This window comes from Lytechinus pictus, chromosome 1, assembly GCF_037042905.1.
Source record: "Lytechinus pictus isolate F3 Inbred chromosome 1, Lp3.0, whole genome shotgun sequence".
NCBI lineage: Eukaryota > Metazoa > Echinodermata > Echinoidea > Temnopleuroida > Toxopneustidae > Lytechinus > Lytechinus pictus.
In genome coordinates this window covers 10136137-10146263 of record NC_087245.1, presented here as the reverse complement: position 1 = coordinate 10146263, position 10127 = coordinate 10136137, and the positions used below count along the sequence as shown (strand labels likewise).

General features: G+C 36.2%; 1 protein-coding gene across 21 annotated transcripts in view; it reads left to right on the top strand.

Annotated features, from left to right (window-relative positions):
- Window positions 1–7937: 7937 nt before the first annotated feature.
- Window positions 7938–10127, top strand: part of LOC129257144 (titin homolog) — a 59611-nt gene continuing 57421 nt past the window's right edge. For all 21 annotated transcript variants that reach the window (XM_064095797.1, XM_064095822.1, XM_064095790.1 and 18 more), the window contains exon 1: window positions 7938–8306. The gene's annotated coding sequence lies outside the window, so the exon portion shown is untranslated. The remainder of the gene's footprint in view (window positions 8307–10127) is intronic.

Below are 10127 nucleotides of genomic sequence, written 5' to 3'. Positions count from 1 at the left end.
GTTACCACTCCTGTCTGATTGCCTGTGTGTAGAGCAGTCATGGTGCGATTTATCCCTAAGCAATCGATGACGCAGGGAACGTGGGAGGCGCCCGGTTTGGGAAACTTTTTAGCCCCTGTCATTTGTCAGTTTACTGGCAAGTGACAGGGGTTAATTGCGACTCAGACCGGGTGTTCTTGCGTCATTGTTTGCTTGGAGATATAATCACTCCATGACTTGTCTATACACAAGCAATCAGCTAGGAGTGGTAACAATAAAACGAATTGAATCTTTATTACTCATTATTGTTATTATGAACATTTTTTTACATTACCATGATTGTTATTTATCCACTATTATTTGTTTTCTTACTGTTTTTATCGCTATTATTTCAATATTGTTAATATTATTGTATTATTTGTTATTCATTATTCAACATTACTTTATTATTTATTCTTATTATATCGTGTTATTTTTTTTTTGTTTATTTCTTATATAGGGGCTATGAAATGATTATTGACACATATAAAAAAACTATGTCTCGTGTCTTTATTTTCAAAAGGTGCAGATAAAAAGAAAAAAGAGACTTGGGAGATGAAAGCGACAAACTCATGAAAGACATCTGAAAAAAAATGGTTAGTGATTATTAAATTTGCGTGAGAAGGGGTGTGGAAGTCTAGACATTGGGGTTTGATTTTTATTGGCAAGATGTGATATGAGTTGCAAGGAAGAGATGCGTGAAACCTACATACATGACAAGATATTTTACATTGATGGTATGTATATGCACGCACAATTATTTATGATTATGGGCTTTGCATCATGGAATAAAAAAAAGGATTTTCAAATCACAAGAGGATCATGAAAGAGCATGGGTTTTTAGAATTATGTCTGAATGGGCAAAAGGGAACTCAACCAGTTCAAAAATCAATTTTGAAATTTCTCTTTTTGCTGCATGTGTGTGAATGGATATGGACTGAAGTAAAATTTCATATTATATAATTCAGGTCAGTAGGCATGCTTAAAACAATGATAATAGTGGAATCTTACATATTACTCATTTTAATCAGATATGGCACTACTGGCATTACCTAGCACTTACTTAGCACATACCTCGCCCTTCGCACAGCTGCCAGTAAACTTCTATTGTAGTTCAAGGGAAAAAAATAGGTACTCAGTCCTTGGGGGCCAGTCAAATGTATTGCTGTACACATGCGTGACTAAATTATTTCCAAACACCCCCGAAACGAATTTTTCTCTGTGTGCAAAATAACCCCCTAAGCAAGTTTTTTGCGGGCTTTATAACACATTTTGGCCCCTAAACAAGTTGTCGTCAGAATATGACCCTGGGGAAAAACGTGCCCTAAACACGTTTGGCTAGTCTGTGGAAAGCTTTGGAAAAAATTTGTTTAAATACGTTTGACCATTGACCAGTCTTTCAAAACCACCTTTTTTTTTAAATCCGTGTTTTTTATACCCTTAACGAGTGCACACATGGCCTGCGTCCAAAACTGCAAAAACACCCCTTTAAACACATTTTTTTTTGGTCACACATGTGTACAGCAATACATTTGACTGCCCCCCCCCTGAGGTAATCCAGTAATAAATACTTGGTGTTTTGTTTAATTGTAAATGGATATTGCATTAAATTAAGTTTGGATGGTACTTTGGCAACCTTGGATATTTCAATTGGCATACTCATATAGCATAGTGTTGCTTGTATTGAATATTAAAGACTGAAAACATAAATAATACATATTCTGTTAGGTTTACTACTGTATGATGAGGAATTCTTCAATAACAATTTTTAGTTTTCAGTTAATCAACTGTAAATAGCAAAATTGGCACTATGAGCTATAATTAGCACTAGATCTATGAATGACATGTAACTTTTTTTGTTTAAAAATCCTTAAAATGGTAGATACAGATGAGTGGTAGCCTAATCAACAAACTTGCATTTATTTTACATAATTATGGTATGCAATAAGTAATATGGGGATTCCCTAGGTGTCACGCGCGTAAAACATTCCCCATAGACTTGTGTGTTAAAATGGCACTTTTGAAAAATTCATAAAAAATAAATGTGAAATTAGAGGGTGGAATGTTTACTACCAATGGATGGGATATATATCTGACATTCCAAATCTGACCAGGAAAGGGTACCGTAGCCAGCTCATTTAAAAAATAAATCGCCATTTATGAAGATAACTATGAATCGATCGAATTCATCAACTGAAACAGTAAAATAGCCCTAATTATTCCGCCAGTCAAAAAATAGTTCCAAGTCACTTATTTATCTTCCCAATTTGGGCGAAGTAAGTTCAGTAGTTACCATTTCTAGAATCAGTGTTAGATTTTGAATCACATTCATACATTTTTGTCAATCAGCAATATCAAATTGACAAAACGAATATCTTTAGCCCTCCTGATGTAATTAGGCTCGTGGGGCCTATATTATATGACCTATGAATTTCATTTTTTTGAATAGCTACTTTGCTATTCTTTTATATCTGTACACTCACACTAGCACAAAGAAATGCATTGAAAATGCCTATTTTCTATGCAATGACCCATTTTAATGTGTTACCCATACATGTTATTTTCATTGTATATGGATGTATACATATCCTACCTGCATATAGCCCAACAGTGAATGCAGTGACAATATAGGTCCCTATTAATTGTAATATAAAGGTGTATGTAAATTCTGTGTAGATATCAGGATACCAGAACTGCCCCAAACATAATTACCAAATATACATGAGATTGGATGAGGAAACAATAAAATAATGAGATACTACTTTAGTATATTTGCATTTGACCTATTCAAAATCTTGCTAGGGCTGTTGCCTCTCAGATGTAAGAAGGAAGAGATACATAAATAGATCGAGGGGGAGAGAGAGAGAGAGAGAGAGAGAGAAAGAAAGATAATTTTATAGATGGCATGGCTTAATAAAGAGGGGGGGGGCTATACTACGATTGCAGCACAGAGCCACCCCCCCCCCCACTCCCTCCTTAGTTGAGCACTATTAGATACCTTTACTTACTCTGTGCCCTTTTCTATATACCTTCTTGAAGGTACCACTCTAGTTCTCTTCAGTAAAGTTCTCAAAGTTCTATCTCCTCTCTACCTACCCCCTTCCTAAGAACAATTTCAACATGAGCAATTTCTAAAGGTCTTTCTAATGCTAAGTAGGTGATGTACACTAACACAAAACAATGATAAATCAGAACATAAAGAGGCCTTGACTCTATACATTGACCAATCTACATACATTCCTAGGCTACACAGACCTACTAATTTTACCTGATGTAGCCCTGCTAGCCATTAAATCCATTTTTTTGCACCACTTGATGACTAAACATATTGATATCAGTGAGAAATTGTTTGATACTGAAGAGTTTGGCCAGGTATTCCATCCACTACTAGGGATTTCCCATATTACTTAAAGGTGTCATGCACGTAAAACATTCCCCATAGACTTGTGTGTTAAAATGGCACTTTTGAAAAATTCATAAAAAATAAATGTGAAATTTAGAGGGTGGAATGTTTACTACCAATGGATAGGATATATATCTGACATTCCAAATCTGACCAGGAAAGGGTACCGTAGCCAGCTCATTTTAAAAATAAATCGCCATTTATGAAGATAACTATGAATCGATCGAATTCATCAACTGAAACAGTAAAATAGCCCTAATTATTCCGCCAGTCAAAAAATAGTTCCAAGTCACTTATTTATCTTCCCAATTTGGGCGAAGTAAGTTCAGTAGTTACCATTCCTAGAATCAGTGTTAGATTTTGAATCACATTCATACATTTTTGTCAATCAGCAATATCAAATTGACAAAAATTCTAATGGGTTGGGTCGAACAAATATCTTTAGCCCTCCTGATGTAATTAGGCTCGTGGGACCCCTAGCAGTGGATGGAATACCTGGCCAAATTCTTTAGTACAGGGGTCGGTGGCCAGGGGGGGCAAGAGCCAAAAATTTCCCGGTCATATCATGGAACAGGCAATGGCGTCATAAGGCAAAAATTTTGAGGGGGCGATATGGCGTATTGGGCAAATTATATATATATATAAAAGCGAGCGAGCGAGCAAAAATTTTTGACATTTTTATTGCAAAAATCAAATTTTGTGATATATTTTGACATAATGTTTAAAAGATGATATCATATTTCACCCTCCTCTCTTTCCTTTTTTCTCTCTTTTTTTGTACGCCACGGTGAACAGGATTTTTGTTATGATTGTGAGCATCAGGGCGAAGCTCTATATGCTCGAGGGGGCCGAGTATGGCGCTTCTGGCAAGAAGTAGCTTAATATAGGTCCCGAGCGAGCGAAGCGAGCGAGATAAAAAAATCACCTTTTCATGAGAATCTAACATGAAAATAGATTTTAACGTGATATTCAGAAAAATATAATACACTTTCCTTTCTTTCCTCATTTTTTTTTTGGGTTGTAGAACTTTTGGGGGCCATGGTCCAAACTCATCCATATAACAGTGCTTTATGGGTGGGGTCCAGGGCAGAGCCCCGGAACCTCTTGATATCAAAGCCATTTTAAACCTTACAGATGGCCACTTATTTTAATCAAATTGCGTGTATATTTATATAGCTTTAACACAACACATAAATTCAATACAGTTGTGTATCGTAATCATCCAAATATTGTGAGGGGCACACCATAGCAAATGTGGGACAATTTGTAAAAAGTCGCCAGCGAGCCAGAAAAAAAATGGCCTGTTAAAATGAAATTCTAATTATGTGATAGATTTTTACATCATTATAGCAAATATCATGTCATATATTTTTTTTCATTCATCTCATTTCGCTGCCTCCTTTATTTTATTTTATTTCCCCTTGGCTGTGGAACCACCCCCAGTACGCCAGTGCTTCAACGTAAAGCTTAATGCAGGAAGGGTCCATATAGGGGCTCGTTATAGAACCCATTAAAGGTTACAGATGAAGAGCCCCCACTGCACGGGTCTTGACTCTTGGACAGAGCCTTTGGAGATTTAGCAAGTTTATGATAGACTTTCATACGACATTATGCTATATACCAGCCTGCTATATACCATCCATTTTTCTTCCCGCTCGTTATCTCAATCCTCGGCAGCCCGGTATAGTGTACGTTATCTTGTCCCTATTCTTTATTTTGCAATTTAGATTTTGGCTAATTCCATTCTGCCTTTGTTTCCCGTTTTTGTTTGCCTTTTTGTCATCTTTGATTTATTTCCCTGTCTTACTAATCATGCTAATGTATTTGTATATCGGGGCGAATTGTTCTAATTCTCACTGGCTTGTTCTTTTTTCCTTCCTTTTCCCGTTATCTTTCCGTTTTCCCTTTTTTATGTTTTTTCTTAGTTTTATTTTCCCTTTTCCTTTCCCTTTCCCCTTTTTTCTTTCCTTTCCCTTCCCTCCCCCTTTTTTTCTTTTTTCCGTTTTTTTAATTTTCCCGGTGAGCTCCGCCAGCGGGGCAGCTTGCCCCCCCTGCCCCCCCCCCCCGCCTGTTACGCCACTGCTTTAGTACCAAACAAGGTCTCACTGATATCAATATGTTTAGTCATCAAGTGGTGCAAAAAATGGATTTAATGGCTAGCAAGGCTATATCAGGTAAAGTTAGTAGGTCTGTGTACATGTAAGCCTAGGAATCATCAGGCTGAGTAAATGGGTATATACATTCATCTTATCTATAAAGAATAAGTGTCGTGCAAGAAAAATCACTGGATTGTAGGTGGCGCTATTGCACGATTGGGCATGAAGCACATGAATCTTCTTCATTCAAGTACTGGTAGTATTTTTATCGTCAACATGAGAAAGTTTGGAAGATGAAATTCAGTCAGAATTAATAAGAGACCTGCACTCTGCTGCTTAAAAAAAATCATGCATATGCAATGTTGTCAGCGAGACCGCGAATAAGTGGAACACTTGAATATTTCAAAAAACAAGACAATAATTCCCTTTAGTTGCATATATTGCGTGGAAGGTGTCATTACCCTTCACACATGTTTTTCTTACTCTTCCTCTTCCCCAGAATGATTAAGACTGAAAGCAATATTCGTGTACAATGGTGAAAAAATGTCAAACTGTGACACTGGCAGCACGTTTTAAGGTACAAAAATGCATGCACCTTGTGATGCTGCTTGCACCAGAAATGTCATGTTTGCTCACTGAATGGTACAACCTAGATGAAATTTTGAAGGTGTATATTAAAAAAAAAACATTTAAAAGGGTACAACTATACACCCTTCAAGAAGCAAAATATAGTTAACTTACCCTTATTTACCCTTATTTCACCTAAAAGGAGCTCTTGGTGTTGCATTTGGAAGATGCAAAACTGCTTCCTTTATTTTTTTTGTCATGGTTTTTGTAAATTGTGAAAAATTTGAAAAATATCTAGAGCCAGATACTTCTACAATGATATTCAGTTTACACCTAATTCATTATACCAATTAAAATTCATGCTAAATTCAACGTAGACCATACGCTATCTTCCTAGGATTGCACAAGAATCTACAGACCATCTAATTCGTCCCCATGACGGATTAAATAGGATCCAACATGTTAATATCTTCATCTGATATCTAATACCCGAGCGTGACAATCATGAATTAAGTTTTTGATGGGTGGGCTTTAAGTTCCTTTAAACATGTTAGATGTCATCAATGTACTGAGCAGTGCCGTAATAAGCAAAAAAAAAATGAGGGGCCTAGATATGGTGTATCGCGCCTCTGAATAAGAAGGTGCGAGCGAGCGAAGCGAACGAGCAAAATTTCGACATTTTTATTACAAATATCCAAGTTTGTGATAGATTTTAACATAATATTCGGAAAATGATATCATATTTCACCCTTATCCCTTTCCTTCCATTTCCTTTGTATTTCTTGGTCGTGAAATAGTTGGGGCCCCAAAGCCCCCCATCTTTACGCCCATGGTACTGAGAAAGGCGTAAGAACATCCTCCAATTTCATTTGTAAAAACCAACACTGTGTCTACATCCATTATGAAATAGCTTGACTAATTAATTTGATGCACAAGACGATAAATTTTCTTTTCTTCGAAACAACCAGACAATTATTTTTTAACAGTTGATCACGTTTGGGTCATTATATTACATCATCTCAATTACAATGCAATTCATCAAAACTATAATTACGATGAAGGCACTTCCAACATCCACCGTGTTGTCATGGTAACCACACGTAACTTCAATGCTGCTATGGTAGGTTCAGCGAATCGAGAACCAAAGAGATAGCTGGTATTGTCAGATTCTCTGCTGATTTTTTTTTTAGATACAGAGATTCAAGAAACTGATGCAGAATTAGAGACACCCTCCCCCCCCCCCCGAAAAGTAGGCAAACATAACACTTGCCAAGTTGAACGTGTGGGGCGCAGCAGCTTGTCTAAATGATATTCAATAAGATTTCCCCAGACTATAACCAGCCCCTAAAATGATTGTGTATAAATGCAGCGTTTTCGAACTATGTCATTACGATCTAGGTTGATAAAGCAACATTTCACTGACGTTATAACTGCAATTGACTATAAACTTCTTTTTTTTTCTTTTTTTTTATTATGTTTTTATTGTTTTCATAAATAGTCAATTACAAGAAATCACAATATTTACATAATTAGACATGATCGTAATCAAACAAACAAAAAAAACATTAATAAAGAAAAAAGAAAAAAAGTGACAAGTAACATAATCCAAAACAAACTAAAACAAATAAAAAATCTAAACACATACATACAACCAATATATCAGGTAATGACCCGTGGCAGAATATTAACAATTGACTATAAACTTACTTTCCCACTCACAAACTAATGGTAATAATTATGTATGCTTTGAAATCGTTGCAACAGTTTCGCAGAATTACGGGCAGTCGAAACGGCGCCGTGGGCAGCACAGTATGCGCAATTACTCCCTATACTGTGCGAAAGTGCATATTATTGACATTCGCTTTTTCGAGAGCTCTTTGCCAACGAATTGCCATCAATTTTCCATAAAACTAACGCCATGGAACGGCTATTGTCCTGTTGATTATAGTAGATGCCTTCTCTATCTTACATGCTTTACGAGCAATGTCGTGACGGGCACCCAGCAACGTCAACAATGATCTCACTTTTATGGGCTAAACATGCAGTTAAAAGGATTTATTATCTGAAATAAAGAAGCATTTTTGTTAAGGAAGTTGTATATTTTAGTCAGTTTTCAACGTCTAGACATCATCCGACTTATACGCCTGGTGAAAATCCCAACCGGAATGCTTAATATCTTTTAATACATTCCTTGGTTACCATATACCGGATACTGAGAAAAGGTAAATGTATATTCTTTTTAAATCAATGTTTGATGATTTTCAAATGTTTCAAGATCCGAGTCATGATGTGTGTGTATTATACAATGCGTATCAAAAAAAAGTTTACACCTAGAAAAAATCGTGTAAAATTATACATTTGTAATATCCTGAAGATTTTTCCACATTTTAACATTGGTACAGATCCATTTAAGAAAATGACGATATAACTGTCGAAAAATATTTCCGCTTGAGTGAGCACCACTTACTTTTGAAAAGTTAGTGAAAATGATTTGCGCAGAACTTTGAAATAGTTATGCGAATAAAAGTAGACCTTAATCGTGAATAACATGTTGAAGTTAGCTAGTAAAATTGATTTGAAGATATCTTTTACCTTTTTAACTTGTTTCCTTGCCCAAAACACTTCAAATAGTGCATTGCGCCCCATCCCCACTCGCCCACACACCGAGGCCATTGTGACGATATATGCTTTAAGGCGACCGCACACCTTACGACTGGTCTGCGACCCGATTTTGGAACAAATCGCATTTTTCTCATTTTCTGAAGATGTGAATGGGACATATCATTTTATTTGAGGTTAAAATTAATTGAAATAATAATATTATAACCATTTTAAAAGATTGCAAGCCCTTATTTTGGAGTAAAGACCAAATTAGTTTCAAGTCGTAGCCAATCGTACGACTGCTATGACGTCATTACGACTAGATATTAAATTCGCTTTTATTCTGAAAAGGATGATAGTGTAGCCGAACCGACTTTCTCTCCTGACGAGCTGGTTCGTTTCGGCTGCAATATACAACCAGTTGGTGTAAAGTCCGTCTTTTTCACTTCTGACTCTTTGCTCCTTCTCAGTAACTTAGACTATATACCGTGTATTTCAACATCTCCGTCATTCCGTATCTCCGTTTTCTCAGTTATTCCAGTATTCAGTATCTCCGTAATTTCAGTATTTCGGTATCTCAGTAATTTCAGTACTTTCAGTATCCTCACTCATCTCAGTATTTTCAGATACTCGGTAAAGTCAGTATTTTCCGTATTCTCAGTAAAGTCGGTATTTTCCGTATTCCGGTAAAGTCAGTATTTTCCGTACTCTCACTTCTTCTGGTCAGTATTTCCAACTTTCGTACTTCTGCTCCTTCAACCATGTATACTTGTAGCTCTGAACATCAAAATAACGACTCGCAGGAAGCAAGGCAATCAGTTCTTATAACTTTACTGAAGAAATCATGCTCATCCTGTCGCAGCAGGTTCTAATGAAAATCGAACAGAGTTTCGGTCAGAAACCTTTTACTGCCAAGCATAATGCATGGCTCATAATCGAGCATAGAGCCCGATTATGCTCAACGATTTAGGAGGGAAATTGCCAGGCCGTAAAATTTAATCATCTTTTAAAACTAGTTAAAGTCATGAGTTAAATCTTTTCAACAACAACTATGGTAATTGTCACTACTATTTATACCTGAACAGTTAAGAACAATTAAAAATGAATATCTAACATAATCAAGCAGTTGTAAACATCGTTATTACTCAGCAAATACTGCCTTCATACATTTCAGAGAAATACCTACATAATCGATTACAAACGATTACTGAATGTCCATATGCAACTTATACATGGATTAAAAATTATTCTACGCTCTTCACCGTTCCAAAACCATGATGTACATTAAATAAACCTTTCATTTCGTTACACAACTCCCTCCTTCGAAAAGCTCGGTCCCCGAGCTGACCAATTCAGTAACAAAACAGAAATATACCAGAATGTAATTCTAATAAAAACTGCACTACATGGTTTACTTACAACTTTCAATAGATTAAATATTG